The 16,881-nt window shown below is 45.7% G+C and overlaps 1 long non-coding RNA gene across 2 annotated transcripts in view; it reads right to left on the minus strand.

The window, feature by feature from the left end:
* The window catches only part of LOC142009500 (uncharacterized), an 82,123-nt gene extending 66,084 nt beyond the window's left edge, over nt 1-16,039 (minus strand). The window contains exons 1-3 of one of the 2 annotated variants that reach the window (XR_012644499.1): nt 14,989-16,039; nt 11,761-11,943; nt 6,585-7,597 (exon numbers count right to left, since the gene is read on the minus strand). This is a non-coding gene — a long non-coding RNA (uncharacterized LOC142009500). Of the gene's footprint in view, nt 1-6,584; nt 8,969-11,760; nt 11,944-14,988 lie in introns of both variants that reach the window. The other variant, XR_012644498.1, reaches the window with a different exon arrangement.
* Nucleotides 16,040-16,881: the final 842 nt, after the last annotated feature.

The following is a 16,881-nucleotide window of genomic DNA, read 5'->3' on the forward strand; positions in this document are numbered from 1 at the left end:
AAAACAGGCAGCTTTGCAAAGCAAGGTTCATAAAATGTTGACAAACCATTCGGCTTATACATTATTTCACAACAGATTGGGGTAGGAGTATTACCTCCCTTAAAGGCATTGCACCTCCTGCGTCTGTTTTCACTATAGTCAAAGCGCTCCATCTGCTGGTGGAGGTATAGACTGGCTGACAATAGACTAATATCAAGAAGCGCATATCATTATCTTTTCACACAAGTGTAGTGTAGATCAGATCACTGGTCAAGATTGCCCGAACTTGGTCCATCTGAATCGGTTTGCATTTCCATACCACAACGAATGCCTTTTCCCCCAGGAGCAGAGTCTAATTCAATTATAAATCTGCTCAAACTAATCCCATTTTACAATGATGAATGTGGGTTCATGTCAGTCCATGTAAGACAGTGTCCCGTGGATGTCCCCCTCTCCTTGCCATTTTGGCAAACTATTGCTTTCTCTCCTCCTTGTCTAAATTGAAATCTGCTATAGCGTTAGGCACCTCCTGCGCAAGAACAGGGCCACAACGTGACTTCATCAGCATAAAGAGCTTTTCGTACACTTACTTTCTAGAACGCTCTGATACACCTGAAATATTTCAGCATAGGTGCTGGGTAACCTGTCATTCCTGAACCTGCCTTGCTACCATGCAGATACACTCTAGTACACATCACTGTGCAGTAAACCCTCAAGCTACGTGGGGTTGCATTTCTGCAAACCCTGCGTAACTCAAAATTTTGCGCAAGTTGAGGGGAGACAGGAACGAGGCTGCAGCCTGGTTCCCGGTTCCCCTGGGCTTGCAGGAGCCAGGAAGCTGTCCAGCTCAACAGCGCTGGTCAGTTTTCTGGCTCCCAGAGTGACAAGGAGCTGGGAACCAGGGGGCAGCCTGTCTCCAGCTCATCAGTTTCCTGGGTCCCACAGGCAGTGGGGAGCTGGGAAAGAGGTGGCAACCTGGCTTGCCAGCTCCCCTCCACTCCTTGGAGCCAAGAAACTAACCTGGGCTTCTGCCCTGCTCAGTGTCCCGGCTCTGCAAGCGGAGGGGAGCCAGGAGCCAAACTGCTGCCTGTTTGCCAACTCCCTACCATTACAGGGACCAGGAATCCGCTCCTGTAAGGGACGGCAGCTCTACGAAAATTACTCTAAAAAGCTATTGACTCCAAGAGAGAAAAAGCCTTCCTACCTCTGGTTACCAGATGCTAAGCAAGTGGGTTAGCTAGGCAAGCGAGGTCTCTCAGACTGTCTGTGGCACACAAAAATCTAGTTCTCTTTGGCCTGTAAGCTTCAGTCCAATTTCAATGGTTGGATTGAGCCTGGAGCTGGTTTGCAAATCCTGTGATATGCAGGAAGTCAGGCTGGATGATCTGCATGTTCCTTCTGGCTTTGAACCCTTTGACTGTAAACCATTAATTAAAAAAGGATCACAGAAAGCACCAGGACCTTTACTGGCCTTATCCCATAAGGTAGTTAAGACTACTTGGGTTGGAACTGTTGACTTGTTCCCTTGTAATTTTAATATGGGGAAATGTCAGTGCCCACCAGCCTGGCATCCCTCTACTCTGGAACTACAACACAATGTATCTGTGACTTCCTCCTAGGCAAGGCACAACTCCATTTGGTTTCCTTTCAATTCCACTGATTACAGGATTCTGCAGGCTGACTGTTTATGCTCTTGGAGGAAATAGGTGTCTCTTTTCTCATTATTTTTGCCTACAAACTGCCTAGATCGTCAAGGCTGAGCCTACAAATTGAGTTTCAGTTTTATTGTCCACTCACTATGATAAGAGGGCACACTTTCTACTATTATTTTAAAATAAATGAATGGCAAAGATTCCAGAAGAAGTGAGGTTGGATAAACAGGACTTTATTTAAAAAACAATTATTAAAATGTGCACACATTTAAACTATGGGCAGCAATTTTATAATGACAGCCCACAGGAGGACATCTCAGCAGCAGAAAGAATTAATTGCCACCAGTTTTACATGTAAAAGACAGTCCCAGTCCAGCTCCACTCTGACTGATCATCCACTGTCCATCGTGGGTGGCCACACATTGGCTACTTTCATTCACTGGCAAACAAAACTGAGCAGTTCCTCCCACCTACTCTGATGGGATCTTTGCTTGACTGGGGCCTATCTTTTCTGCCACACCATCTGAGCTTGTACTGTAAGTGCCATGCTATTTGAATAACAGAAACATTGAATTAATATCAGAAGATCCCACAATACTGTGGGATCAAAAAGCTCTGGCAATGACACTTGTCCACTTGACAGATTGACCCTCTCTAGTCTGGCACTCTCTCATCCAGCAACATCCGTAATCCAGCATGATTTTAGTTAGCCAGATGGCCACTTATCATGGGTGTGACCAAGCTTCCTGTGGCCCCATAAAGGTTGTTTACAGCCACCAGTCCTGGCTCTCAGTGTTCTGTGCTGTTATTTGCTGTCTTCTAAGAGCCCAGTATGCAGTGGAAAGTGTTGGGAATGCTGTTAGACAACACTGACATGTGGCTCAGAAAATTCTCTCATTTGGCACCAGTCAGGTCCTGGAGGGTACCAGATTAAAGAAGTTCAACTTATAGTAATAAACAACGACATAAAAAGACCAAGCACATTCAAGATCCTAGAATCATCATTTGTATTTTCTTTAGCTGTTCCATTTTTGAAAGCCAACAAGACACTTTTTAGTTTTCAGGTCTGGGTTAGAAATCTATATAATGTCTATGCAATCCAGTTTAGAAGGCTGCATCTTTGTTCCTATCTAGTGCATGGGGGGGAGGGGGTAAAATGAGTCTACTACCACGACCAGTGAGGGGATATTGTCTCCTTTAATTCAAGCAGTCGTGATTCACACTTAGCTGTCAGCACGAGGATGCATCTGTTAAATCTTCTTCCATTCCCTTTCCTGAGTTAACTTTGTACAAGTCCATTCCCAGGATGATCCAGTTTCTCCCTCTTCCAATTTTTAAGGATCTCCACAAAAATGTAAAATAAAATATCACAGCACCCTCATCACTGATGATTCTCCTGATTATTGCATTGAGGCCATGAGGCAGAGTGTCACGGAAGTTGGTCTGCCACAGAGACTGTCTAGCTTTGCCATCTTCTCCACCCTTAGTACCTCCCCTTAGTTAGTTATACTTCCTGAATTCCTTACCATAATCCATGTTGGCAACAAACAAATCTCTACTCTCTTTTACTAATCTGCTCTCCAGCCACAAAATAAAGCAGAACAACTGTTGACTTCTTCCCCTTCCCTGAACTAAAGTAAATGCACTTTATTACTGTGCGTAATGAGACATTTTGTTAAATACGGTAAACCCTTGATTTTACGGACCCCAATTTAGCGGACTTCAGGAACAACAGATGCCCGCTAGACCCCCATTGCTCCTGAAGCCGCTTACTCGGGATCTGTAAAATCCTAAATCCTGGCCCCCTCACCAAAAAAAAATAGTAAAGGACTTACCAGCTGCCGAAGCCACCACTGCCTGGACAGTCCCCACTGCCAGAGCTGCCATGTGCTCCTCCCACTAGGAGTGGGGCATGTACATGGGCAGATGGCCCTTGTGCACACCCCCACCCCAGATGGGAGCAGTGTGGTGGCTCTGCTGGTGGTGGTGGCAGCAGCGGCTCCTGTAGCCATGCAGCCACCTCTGGAAGCTCCAGCAGAATGGCACCGGGGCAGCTCCAGTGGCGCAGCTCGGGTCCCCTGAAGCTATGTGGAGTGGGGGCGGCTCCAGCCTTGTGGCTCAGGGACCGCTCCAACCGTGAGTGGCACTGGGCCCCGGCTCCTCTAGTGGCAGGTAAGTAGCAGGCATGTTTTTTTGTGGGGGTGGGGAATAAGGATAGGGGAGCCTGGCAGGGCGTGGGTCTCAGTAAACCCTCTGATTTAATGGATGTTCAGGTTTATCAGACACCCCTTCCCTCCTCCTAGTCCATTAAATAGAGGGTTTACTGCACGGCGTGTTCTCGCTTGAGACTGACCCTCAGAATCCTGCATGACCACTTGTTCTTTGATATGAGCCTGAGGACCGGGGCTCCTGCAACTAAATAAAGTTATGCTTCCACTGCCCAGGAAGGGAGTGTTGCCACGTGTGTAGGCATATCAAGCTAGCTTTAATCTAGTTAGCTTGGGTATCAACAGCCGTAAAACTGCAGCAGCGCGGACTTCAGCACAAGCTCGCCACCCAAGGGCAGCCGGAAGTCTTTGTCTGGATCTTTTTTGGCAGGTGTGCTTTATGGCACACCCTTTAGGAAGCCAACAGGCGAAAGGAGGGACCACATTTTGTGCTGTTTGCTGTAACGTGACTGTACCACAGTGTAAGTGAAGGCAGAATTTGGCCCAAAGTGTATTAATGTGATCTTCAGAGGCATGAGGTGAAGCACAGTGGGTGATGCATTGGGATTCTATAAATGGAAGTTAATTATTCGTGTATAAATTAGCTTATGAATATTTATGCACGTATGCCTGAATGTGAAATACATCCAGATTTATATAATACTATCCCAGTACACACCACTTTAGCAGAGGTGTAAACAGACAAGTGAGATACAAATGCTTAATTCGTTTAAAAACACGTACACATCTTCTTGGCAGTTCTTCCACATTCACTTGAGGACAATGTTGTGAAAAGAAGCTTTTCAGAGTAAAGTGAACATTTTGTCATCCTAGCTGCTATTTTAAACTTTTCTATATTCAGACTCAGAGTTAGAAGGTGCATCATTCAACTGCAGAAACGAACCTTGTGTCCTTCTGCCGGTTAGCCTCCTGTTGTCCTGCCCTTCAGCCCCATGGCTACAGCTATTTCTAAATTACAAACTGGAGGAGTTTACATGCCAAGAGGCTGGCATGGAAGCAAGGACGAGATGCATGAACTGAGCTCTTCCTTATACAATATAACAGCTTCTGATGGTCTTCTTACTTCACACTAATAGGGTAATTTCTGGGACTGGATTAATTTAGAGCAATTGTCAGTGTCAAACAATATAAATTGTTACCATTTTCCTTATTCCACATTTCAGATACAAGCCAGCTCTAACAAAATGTACGGCACCAAATATTGTATTTTTATCAGGTGGCAAAGCTATTCTGCAACTGAAAAGATCCTCTTTCCAACTTTAAGGTCATGTCCACAATAAACAGTGCCTTAATAGCTTCATAACCAAACACATTTAGTTTTGCTTATTACCACTGCCCTATAGCATCCACCATTGCACTTAACATATAACATCTAACACTTATCTATAAGAGCCCCACAGCATCCACCATTGCACTTATCTTATATATATCACACACGTATATATTTGAGAGAGTTTGTGTATCTGCCTGTCCATGTGTCTGTTCAAGAAAGCCTCCTAAACAGTAAGAGGCAAGAGCACCAAATTCGGTGTGCAGCTTCCTCTTGTTGTAACTTAAAGCAAGGTATCAGAGAAGGAGCTGTGCTAGTCTATATACTATCAAAACAAAAAAGCAGTCTAGTAGCACTTTAAAGACTGACAAAATATTACTGTTTTTTGTTCTCTGTGCCTTAAATATTGAGTCTGTTCTGGTATGGCTATGGCCTGAAGAAGTGGGTCTGTCCCACAAAAGCTCATCACTTAATAAATTATTTTGTTAGTCTTTAAAGTGCTACTTGACTGCTTGTTTGTTTTTAAAGCTAGGTCTGGTTTTGGTTGTGCCAGGAAAATGGGATGTGTCTGGAATGGGATTGCTTCTCATAAAATCATATAGAAAAGAGGGAGAATCACAAGACAGGCGAAAGGGGCTTGCTGGTGGCACCCCCATCCTGTCTGGGATTACCCCAGCCTTGAGCCTCCCAATCCCCAGGTACCATTTGGGGGAGGGGGGGCGGGGGGTGCTGAAGCTCTGCCCATTTTGTATGGGGTCATTGCTGGCTGCTCCCCTTGGTCAGGCTGTGAAGGAAAAGTGCACAATTTGCTGCCTTCCACACTCTGGATGGGGGCACAGGGCAGATGAATCTGGACCTGACCCAGCTGGGGGACATGAACCCCTTCCCCGGCTGTGACCACAGCAGCTGGCCGTTAAGAGGTGTTTCCCACCTGGCTCCAAGCTGCTGCAGTGAGATAGGGGTGGGGTAGTACTTTCTCCCCAGGGCAGCCTGCATACTGAACCCCTCATCCCTAGCCCCACCCCAGAGCAACGATTTAAATGAAGCATGTACATTTTCATTTTATTTTCCAAAAACCATACACTGAGTTAAGGACCTGAGCAATGCTGAGTAAATCTGCTAATAGAATCATAGAAATGTAGGGCTGGAAGGGACCTCAAAAAGCCATCAAGTCCATCTCCAGCCACAGTAAAGTATATCTAGACCAGTGGTTCCCACGTTTTTCACTAGTGTGAAGGCCCAATCACCCTCCTGCTCAACAGTTTGTGGACCCCCATCAAAACCAATTCTAGCTGCTATGTATAACTCATTAAATGAAAAAGGAAATGTAAATAAATTAACATTTTAAACAATGCATACTTATTTTCGACATCACAACAACTTGATTGCACATCTCATTACAACAAATTACCAAACGATTGGGCCTACATAGCAACAAATAAACTTTTGGCTTACCTAATGAGATCCCTGGTGTTGTTTCAGTGCCTTCAGGGACTGGATGTCACATTGGATTGATGATGGTCTCAATCGGAGGTCTGATTCACCACAAAGCCTACTCCGGTATCGGGTCTTTATTGCCACCAGAGCTGATAAAGCTGCTTCACGCATATGTGTTGTGGCAAAGGGCATCAGAAATCGTGTGGCCTCTCAGACAGCTCTGGATATTTGATGGTGACATGAAGCCAGTACTCAGTGAGGAACTTTTGTGACAAGACCAGCTGCAAAGCCTTGTCAGAAGACATTTTGAATAGGCTGTATTGCTCTTTTGATGTTAAATTAGCAAGGATGTCGCTGTTAACTCATTCAGAGGGACTTCTAATCCAGTTGCATTTGGTCTCTGGAACTGGAATGTACTCTCGAAGCTGAATTTTTAGGCTTTGCGGATTTTCCAGTTGTATGTTTAACATCACTGAGGTGCTACATTTCCAATGTAATCAAAAAGTCAAAGATTGCTGAATGAATGAGAATCGATTCAACTGGAACACAGCTCTAATTTCTTTATCATTACTTTAACTTTGTCTTGAACTTGAGAGCATGTGGCTGCTTTTCCCTGTAGACTCAGGTTGAGACCACTAAGACGGACAAAAGCATCCGCTATGTAAGCCAATTTAGCCAACCATTAAAAACGCAAAAGCAATGAGTGAGCTCAAACTTTGTGTCCATCAGAAAAATTCTCACTTCATCTCACAGCTCAAATATACCCATAAGAACTTTCCCTCCGGAGAGCGAGTGGACCTCCATGTGTAGCCACAGTTGATGGTGATCACTGCCCACCTCATCTCATAAAACCGCAAACAATCTTAAATTGAGAGGATGAGCCTTGACATAGTTAACAACTTTCACAAATTCATACAATACAGTCAATAAATTGGCTGGGATTCTCTCAGTGGCTATGGTAACCTGTGGCTCCAGAGCTGCATACGGCTCTTTAAAGATGTTTTTGTGTCTCCCAATGCTATAATCGCAAACTAAAAATAAATAAACAAATAAAAATCCTGATTATTTTCAACAAACAGTGAAGGTCTAAAAGCCTGAAAATGAAAACTCATATTTAAACAGCAAATGATATGTGATTTCAAAAAGTTGGATAAAACTCTCCCTAGAGTCCTCCAGAGAGAGAGAGCAGTTGTGGGAGTGAAAGTCAGGAAGACAGTGGTATGCACACGTAAACTGTGAGGAAATGGAATATGTAAAAAGTTTGTGAATGTCCTGCAGTAAACATAGAGCACATTACAAATCATTGTGCGCGCACTGTTCTTAAAATAGAGGTTACAAAAAATATGGTTTGACATTATTTTTCAAGGATTGCCTCATAATCACATGCATTGCGGCTCTTGAATTGAGTTTTTTTACTGAATTGGAAAAAAATGGCTCTTCTTGCTATTTTGATTGCTGACCCCTGGCCTAGGGCCTCCTTGGAAATGCTACATTGAATGCTTGCTGCACATGGAGTGACTGATTTAATATGAGAGAAAACTCCATGTTGTTGACCAGTCATGGCACAAGCCCCCTCTGTGCTAACCCCAACACATTTTTTTCCAGTCAATATTATTCCCAGCAATAGAACAGTTCAGCATATCAAAAACTGCTTCTGCAGTTGTACACAAAAGTAACTCCTTGTTTACCTCCTCACTGTGTTCATACCTGACCAAGACAAAAAGTTGTGCCTGGTTTGCAATGTCATTTGTTTCACGGACTTTGGCAAAGTCTATTCATCAACTGTTCTCTCACATTCTCAGCCATTTCCTCAATTCTGCACTGAATTGTACTATTGGACAGCGGGGATCAGACTTACTGTTTGCATGCTCTCTCCCCAAACATAATATTTACAGTTGTCTTGGCTGCCAGTAATATTAGGTCTTCACTGATTGTGTATGGCTTTCCCATCTTGGCTATTAGTTGGACTATCCAGTAGGAGGTCTCCATTGCCCTTGTATTGTCATTTCCTGTTACCATCATCATCACAATCTCTTTGTTTTCCTTGAGCTCAGTAAGCTTGCTTGAAAAAAAATCAAGAGGCTTTGACTCAGATTTGCCATGCTTCTGGGTTAGGTGATGGTGAAGGTTGCCCGGTTTTAGGTTTCATTTGCTAACACCGTGCACCACAGGACACACATTGGCCATGACTGGTCACTGCCAGACCAAGTAAATCCCAACTTTCAGTGGTCAGTGGATATTTTCTCATATTTTGTTGCATGTCTGTTTGATTCGATGTTCCACTTGTAGATGTTTCCCTCAGTTCAACAGTCTCCTTTCTCTTCAGCAAGACTGATTTCAGCCACAGCTCCATGTTGAATGTATGGCTAATGCTTGTATGCTTCTAACCATCATGACTGTTTCTTCACACAAAGGCACCACAACAGATTTTCAGAAGGCAATTAATATCATTGTAAGAAATTTAATTTTAAAATAATTGATTGCAATTTTGCAATTTATATAAAACCTTTTTTCTATGATAATTTTTATCTCTTTCCTCCCCCTCCCCAACCCAGAGCCCCTTGCAATACCTTCACGGACCCCAGATTGGAAAACACTGATCTACCTTATCCCTGACAGGTGCTTGTCTAGCCTGTTATGAAAACCCACTAATGACAAGGATTCCAAAACCTCCCCAAGTAACCTATACCAGGACTTAACTATCTTCACAGGTAGAAAAAAAATATCCTAAAATCTAACCTAAATCTCCCTTGCTGCAGATTATTCCCATTACTTCTGGTTTTATCATCAGTAGACATGGAGTACAGCTGATAACCCTCATTTTTATAACAGCCCTTCACGTCTCCCTTCAGTCCTCTTTTCTCAAGCTTAAACTAATTTTTTAAACCTTTGTCCTGTTGTTGCTCTTATAGCAGAAGCATTGTTATCTTTCTTGATACTCAAAAAGGTATCCATATCTTTTCACCCTGAATGACTTGCTTTGTCGTAGTCACTGAAATAAACCAAACATATCCTTCCCTCCTACAAAAGGATACACCAGCATTTCAAAAGTATTTCAATACATATTACTTTGAGCCTAATTATTTTGTTACAAATGAATGACTTTATATGACATTCAGTAGACTTGTGGCTTCCTGGAGATCACTTTAAGCCTGTGAAAGACCCACTCAGAGGTAAACCATCCCAAAAACCACTGCCCCCAGCTTTCAGACAGGCCCACCTTCAGTACACTCTTTCTTTTTTTTTTTTTTTCAGTCTCAAGCTAGCAATGGAAATAGAAATAAGTCCAAGACTCCAAAATACCAATTTTATCGGACACTAAAATAGGCTGATATGCTTACTCCTTCTGTAAAAAGAAAGATTAAACTAGATCAGCAGAAGCACAGACAAGGATGTGTGTGTTCTGCTGCCTATAAATAGGATTACCGCCTTCTAAAAAAATAAATAGCCAGCTGTTACAACTAGACAGCAAAGTCAAGGCAGCAACTGAAAGGAACAGTTGTTTGCTGGATAAATCTGTGCAACCTACTCATGCTTTAACTGGGAAGTTTTGTCCAGATTAATTTTAGAGGAGACATGATAATATTAACATGAGCTCTGAAAGGTAGAAAGAGTAGAACATGCTCTTCAAGATAAGACATCTTGTAAGCAATGCTTTCTAAAGCTAGTATTTTCCTCACAAATTCCCATGACATTTTCAGCAAAGAGGCCAAGAACTGAATGGACATGGAGAAAAAAGGATGGTTAGGTGTCAGCCTTGGGCCTGGAGAGTTGAGTTCAATACCTGCATGACCATAAACTTCCTGTGTGACAAGGTCCTCACCTGTGACATGGGGATGTAGAGGCACTTGCTGGGATTTGCTCCCGATGGGATGGGGTAAGGCCCTAGCACCTCCCTACCATCAGTCTGAAGCAGTCCTTGTTCAGAGCAAGACCACAGTTTCCAGGCTTACTTCCCTTCAGCAGAGTCAGAGCAAACAGTCAGCAGCCCCAGTTCAAGGCGAAGGAATAGTTACTTCAGGCTTAGCTCCTCTAAGCAGGGCTGAGCAAACCAGCAGTCAGTAAGTGTTCCTGTTTCTGGGCAAGGCAGCAGCCAGTACGGTGCTCAGCTCCTTTTGGCAGGGGCTGAGCAAACTAACAGTGCGGGCATAGGCCTGGGGAGGGGACACTGACGCTCTGTGATGGGTAGCATGGGGGAGCACAGGCCTGCCCAGTCCACTACACTGCAGCCCATGGCCCTAATATTAGCTGTCAACAGCCACTGGTCAGCAGGATCCAGGCCTCAACACACTGACATTGGCTCAGGCAGTGCTGCAGCCCCATTAGGGTCAGCTGCCCCCTGACTACTTCTTACCGCCCGCTCAGTAGGTGCCTAGTCCACACTAAGTTGTCAGGGAACTCAGGCACTTTGGTGTCCTCAGGGGAGCAGGCAAGTGGCAAGTCAGGAAGCTCCTCTGGGTCTGGTTGGGGCTGCGCCCTGACAGGTCCAGACAGTCTTCGGGTCCACCTCAGTCCCTTGGGCTCTCCTTCCCAGGAGCCAGGCAAGAGGTGCCTGATCCTTCCAGCGGCTGCCCTCCGAGCGAGCTCGGAGCTCCACCTCTTACACTTCCTGTCCTGCCCGGGTGCTCTGGCTCTGCCCGCTCAGGCTTCAGGAAGGCCGCTTCTGCTTCTGGAGTGAGGGGGAAGGCCACACCAGCCCATGGCAGGGGATAAGACTTTTCTTCCTCACAGGAGTCTTGTGAGGAGAAACACTTTAAAGATGGTGAAACTCACTGGTACAACAATAAGGACAGCCGTGTAAGTGGTGGTTCCCAGTCTCTTCCAGATGTGCTGGGGGTGGGGCGGCAGAGCAGAGACATAACTAGCTAATTTTTCACCTGAGGCAGGAACATGAAATTGTGCCTCCTCACGTTTATATTCGAGAACAACAGTGCCCTGAGGAAGGACACTGAGGAACCACCTGAACAGCATCCTGTACAGCAAACAGGAAAACATCAAAAGCTCCGACTCAAGGAATACTTCCAACATGACACGGAACAGCGCACTGACCCACAAGTACCCTCCCACCTACGGTACAAGAAAAAGAATTCTTCATGGACTCCCCCTGATGGTCAAAATGACAAACTGGACCTTTACATAGAATGCTTCCGCGGGCGTGCACAGGCAGAAATTGTGGAAAAGCAGCATCACTTACCCCATAACCTCAGCTGTGCAGAATGCAACGCCATCAGCCACCTCAGAAACAACTCTGACCTTGTCATCCAAGAGGCCGACAAAGGAGGCACTGCTGTCATCATGAATAGGACAGACCACCAAAAGGAGGCTGCCAGGCAACTCTCCAGTACCACATGCTACAAGCCTCTGTCTGAGGATCCCACTGAGGAATACACAAAGAAACTACAGCATCTGCTCAAGACCCTCTGTATAAAAACACAGGAACAAATTTACACAGACACACCCCTTGAACCCAAACCAGGTTTATTCTACCTGCTACCCAAGATCCATAAACCTGGGAATCCCGGGTTCCCCATCACCTCAGGCATTGGCACCCTCACCACAGGATTGTCTGGATATGTGGACTCTCTACTTAGACCCTATGCTACCAGCACCCCCAGCTTTCTTTGCAATACCACTGACTTCCTCAGGAAACTACAATCCATCGGTGACCTTCCTGAAAACACCACCATGGATGTAGAGGCCCTTTACACCAATATCCCACATGAAGATGGACTCCAAGCTGTTAGGAACATTATCGCTGATGAGACTGTGGCACAAGTGGTGGCAGAGCTTTGTGACTTTGTCCTCACCCTAGACTATCTCAGATTTGAGGACAAATTATACCTTCAAATCAGTGGCACTGCTATGGGCACCCGCATGGCCCGACAGTATGCCAACATTTTTATGGCTGACCTGGAACACCGCTTTCTCAGTTCTCGTCCACTAGTGCCCCTCCTCTACCTGTGCTACACTGATGACATCTTCATCATCTGGACCCATGGGAAGGAGGCTCTTGAAGAGTTCCACCATGATTTCAACAGTTTCCAGTGGGGTCCCAGTAAGAGGGAGGGCCAGATCAAGAGGGAGGGCCAGATCAACAGTTAGCCTGGATCAATCCACACAAGAGATTCACTTCTTGGACACTACTGTGCAGGTAAGGTCACATAAATACCACCCTATACCAAAAAGCCACAGACCGCTACGCTTATCTACATGCCTCCAACTTCCATCCAGAGCATACTACCCGATCCATTGTATACAGCCAGGCACTAAGGTACAACCGTATTTGCTCTGATCCATCAGACAGAGACAAACATCTACAAGACCTTTACCAAGCTTTCCTATAACTACAATACCCACCTAAGGAAGTGAGGAAACAGAGCCAGATGGATACCCAGAAGCCACCTGCTACAAGACAGGCATCGCAAGGAAAACAAGAGACCACTGACCATCCCACATAACCCCCACCTAAGGCGTCTTCAACACATCATCAGCGATCTGCAACCCACCCTGAACAATGATTTTTCACTCTCACAGACCTTGGGAGGCAGGCCTGTCCTCGCCTACAGACAGCCTGCCAACCTTAGACAAATCCTCACCAGCAACTATAGATCACAAAACAGTAACTCTAAGTCTGGAACCAATCCCTGCAACAAACCTCGCTGCCAACTCTGTTCACATATCTACACCAGTGATATCATCACAGGACCTAACATCAACCATACCATTAGGAGCTCCTTTACCTGCACTTGTATTAATATAACATATGCCATCATGTGCCAGCACTGCCGCACTGCAATTTACATTGGCCAAACTGGACAGTCTCTACGTAAAAGAATAAGTGGACATAAATCAGACATTAGGAATGGTAATGTACAGAAACCTGCGGGAGAGTACTTCAATCTCCCAGGACACTCAGTAACAGATTTAAAAGTAACAGTCCTAAAACAAAGAAATTTCAAAAATCAAATGGAGGGAGAAATCTCTGAGCTGCAATTTATTTGCAAATTTGACTCCATTAGCCAAGGATTAAACAGAGACTGGGAGTGGCTCACACCTTACAAAAGGAGCTTCTCTGCCCTAGGTGTTAACATCTCCATGTTAGACTGAGAATGAGCCATATTCTCCCCACCCACCCCCCGGCATCTCACCTGACTTGTGTTTTCCTCTTTTCATACATGCTACTGATAATGGGCCTTTTCCACCCTGACTGAATAGACCTTGTCAGCTCCGGCCCTCCCTCTTACTGGGACCCCACTCTTTAAATACCCCTCTGAAACCACCCCCCCCCCCGCCACTCATGCATCTGATGAAGTGGGTCTTTGCCCATGAAAGCTTATGCTCCAAAATATCTGTTAGTCTATAAGGTGCCACAGGACTTCTTGTTGTTTATGAAGATAAGACTAACATGGCTACCTCTCTGATACTCATGTTCATATCACTTATTTCATAGAAAAAAAGACATATATTAATAAAACAATAACACTACATTTACTATAGTTAATCAGACTTGTGGTGGTGGAAAGAGACTTATCCCCAAACTGCTCCCCCCAAGCTTGAACCCCACACTCAAGGGCTAGGAGTCACTCAGGGACTGGAGGGGCCTAGGGGAGTCACACTGAGGGGCTAGGAGAGTCATACTCATGGGCTGCAGGGGGCTAGGGGAGTCACACTCAGGGTGCAGGGGGCTGGGGGAGTCACTCTCAGTGGCTAAGAGTGAGCCACTCACAGGCTGGAGGGAGCTAGAGGAGGCACAGGGACTCCTATGGCTGGAAGCCAGCTGTGGTATGGAGCTCTGGCTGACTGTGCCAGTTGCTCTGGTGCAGGGCAGGGGGCCCGATCTCCACAGCTGGAAGCCAGTTGGGGCACAGGTCCCCAGCCAGGACCCCATATCCTGCAGAGGATGGAAACCAAGGAACTGATCAGCTCTGCCCTCTCTCCCAACCTCAGACTCATGCCCCCAGCTTACCTGAGCTAGGCACTGCTCCTCAGAGATGCAGTTCTCTGCCCTGCAGCTGAAATGGTTCTCTATTTAATTGATTGGCTTAACTGCCTGATGGTTATTAATCCAATTAAGAAGTTGAGAACCACTTCAGGAGTGTGAATGGCTTCTTAATAGCCACTTGTGGCACTGTCCAGCCCACCTGATGACCATTTTGAAATGTAGTGGCGATACATGTTTCGGTTCTGACCCATAGGTTGGGAAACCCTGCCTTACATTGACTGAACTATTCTCTTAAGCCAAGAGTTTGTCCCTTCAGAACAGGCCAGCGGCAGATTGGTGGGGCAGAATGGAGAAGTTTGCAGCCTCATTAGTCACCTGTTTTATACATGTTTTCCAGAGCTATGTTTACCACTGATTCCAGTCTCAGGTGATACATGAGACTGCACTATTCTTTTCAAGAGAACGTATACAAGTACTTACTGCATGAAACAGAGAAAGATACAGCAAGCAACAGGTAGTTGTACAACACCCACTCCTAGGAGCTGCAGCTTCTTGGGTTTACCAAATGTACAGGTCCAGATACCAGAAAGGCATGTTGTGTGTGTTGTTAACTACAGTTAGTCTGAAATACAAAGTCACCTTGGAGAGCATGGTTATTCTAGGATAAGCGCTATTGCTACATTTTGCATTCCACCACAGTATCACAGCAAACAATCCAGCATCCTTCTAAAGTGCAAAGTTCTGTGTAGTAATTACACATATTTTTAAAAAAGCTAAATTTAAAGAACGTTACTGAGGGAGTAAAGTCAAGCACTCAGAAGTTAGGAAATGTTAGAATTAAGCTTGCCTCTGCAACCAGGGATTTTAACCTTCCAATCATGCAAATCATCCCAATAGGTCTCAATAGTACCAATTTATATCAAATTTCCTCATCAATGAGAATGTCTGGTTCCACTTGCTTATTACCCAGTCTCCCACCATTCGTCTATAAATGATTTAATCTCTTCTCTTCACATTTCTTTGCCAGAGCTATTTAACCTCTTCACAACCCCAAGTTTGAACCACATCTGAGGCCCTTTAGCATGCTCCTTGGGCATTTTTATAGCGACACCCTCCTGGCTGCTCAACCAGTCTCCAGCCCACTAGATGATCCCCCACATATGAGATGTAGGCTGCCACACTAGTACAGCTCCCTCTCTCCCAGCAAGATGTCATGACAGTACAGATGCTGCAGTACAACTATGGAGCAGTTTACCTCTGCTCCCCAGCCTGTGGGGGAGGAATCCATTCCCTAAGACAGGACTGAGCAAAACACAGCCCACGGACTGGGTCCAGCCTGCTGATGTGCTGAATCCAGCACACAGACACAGCAGGAAGCTCCAGGTCCCACGACCCTGCACACTACTCAGAAAAGCAGCTGTGGAGCCTTGTTTGTTTCAATAGCTGTGAGACTATAGGGAGGGGGAGAGAGGGTTCAAGCACTGCCCCTGCCCTCACTGCAATCCCATTGGCTGGCTTCTGACCAATGGGAGCTTCATGTTTGCAGCAGCCCTTTGCCTGTCCTCCAGCTGGCAGATACACATGGCCCCACAGGCAGAGAGCCTGCCAGTGAAATCAGCTGGGCTTCTGGCCGGGAGTCACACAGATAAGTCTCCCAGCCAGAGCCTGCTCCCTCCCAGGATCACATACTTCTCCTCGTTGGCAGGTGTAGAGAGAGAGCGACCATGTCTCTGCAGCTGCAGTTGCATGGGATTGCTGGCTTTGCAGCATGCTCCCCCGCACCACCCTGCAGCACTGGCCTAGCAGAACAGGAGCCAGGGAATGCCTGCATTCCACAGGGCTCTCCCCTCAGGACCTCAGCACTCCCTCTCAGAAATCCAGGTGGGAATCAGTGTTGCTCAAAACGAAGAACGGCTCAGGGTTGTGCAGGGTTGTGATTAATTTGAAGGTATGCACAAAACCTTACCCAGATTGCTCTGAGAGGAGTCTCCTGAGCTGCTTTGGGGCAGCAGGAATTCATTCCTTACCTCTCTCACAACAGCGCAAAGGAAGGGCTTGTACTGACCAAAGCAGCCTGAAGCAAAGTAAGATGCTACAGTTCTGGGGTGCAAAGCCAAGGGCTCGGATGACTTGCTGGTGCAATTCTCTATATATAATTCATGAGTAGCTTGAAGAGCCTGCATGCAGTTTAATTGCATGTCTGACTAAGTCTACACGTTTATGGCTAAGTGATCTAAGTGCCTGGAGGGTTTTGCTGTTGGTCACTGACACATTTCAGAAACAGCTCAGGTTTGTGAGTTAAGGGAAGCATGTTGGTTCTACAGTTTAAAGTTGTATCACAGGATCTATCACACATGAATCTTCCATTCTGTC

Source organism: Carettochelys insculpta, chromosome 2, assembly GCF_033958435.1.
Source record: "Carettochelys insculpta isolate YL-2023 chromosome 2, ASM3395843v1, whole genome shotgun sequence".
Taxonomy (NCBI): Eukaryota; Metazoa; Chordata; order Testudines; family Carettochelyidae; genus Carettochelys; species Carettochelys insculpta.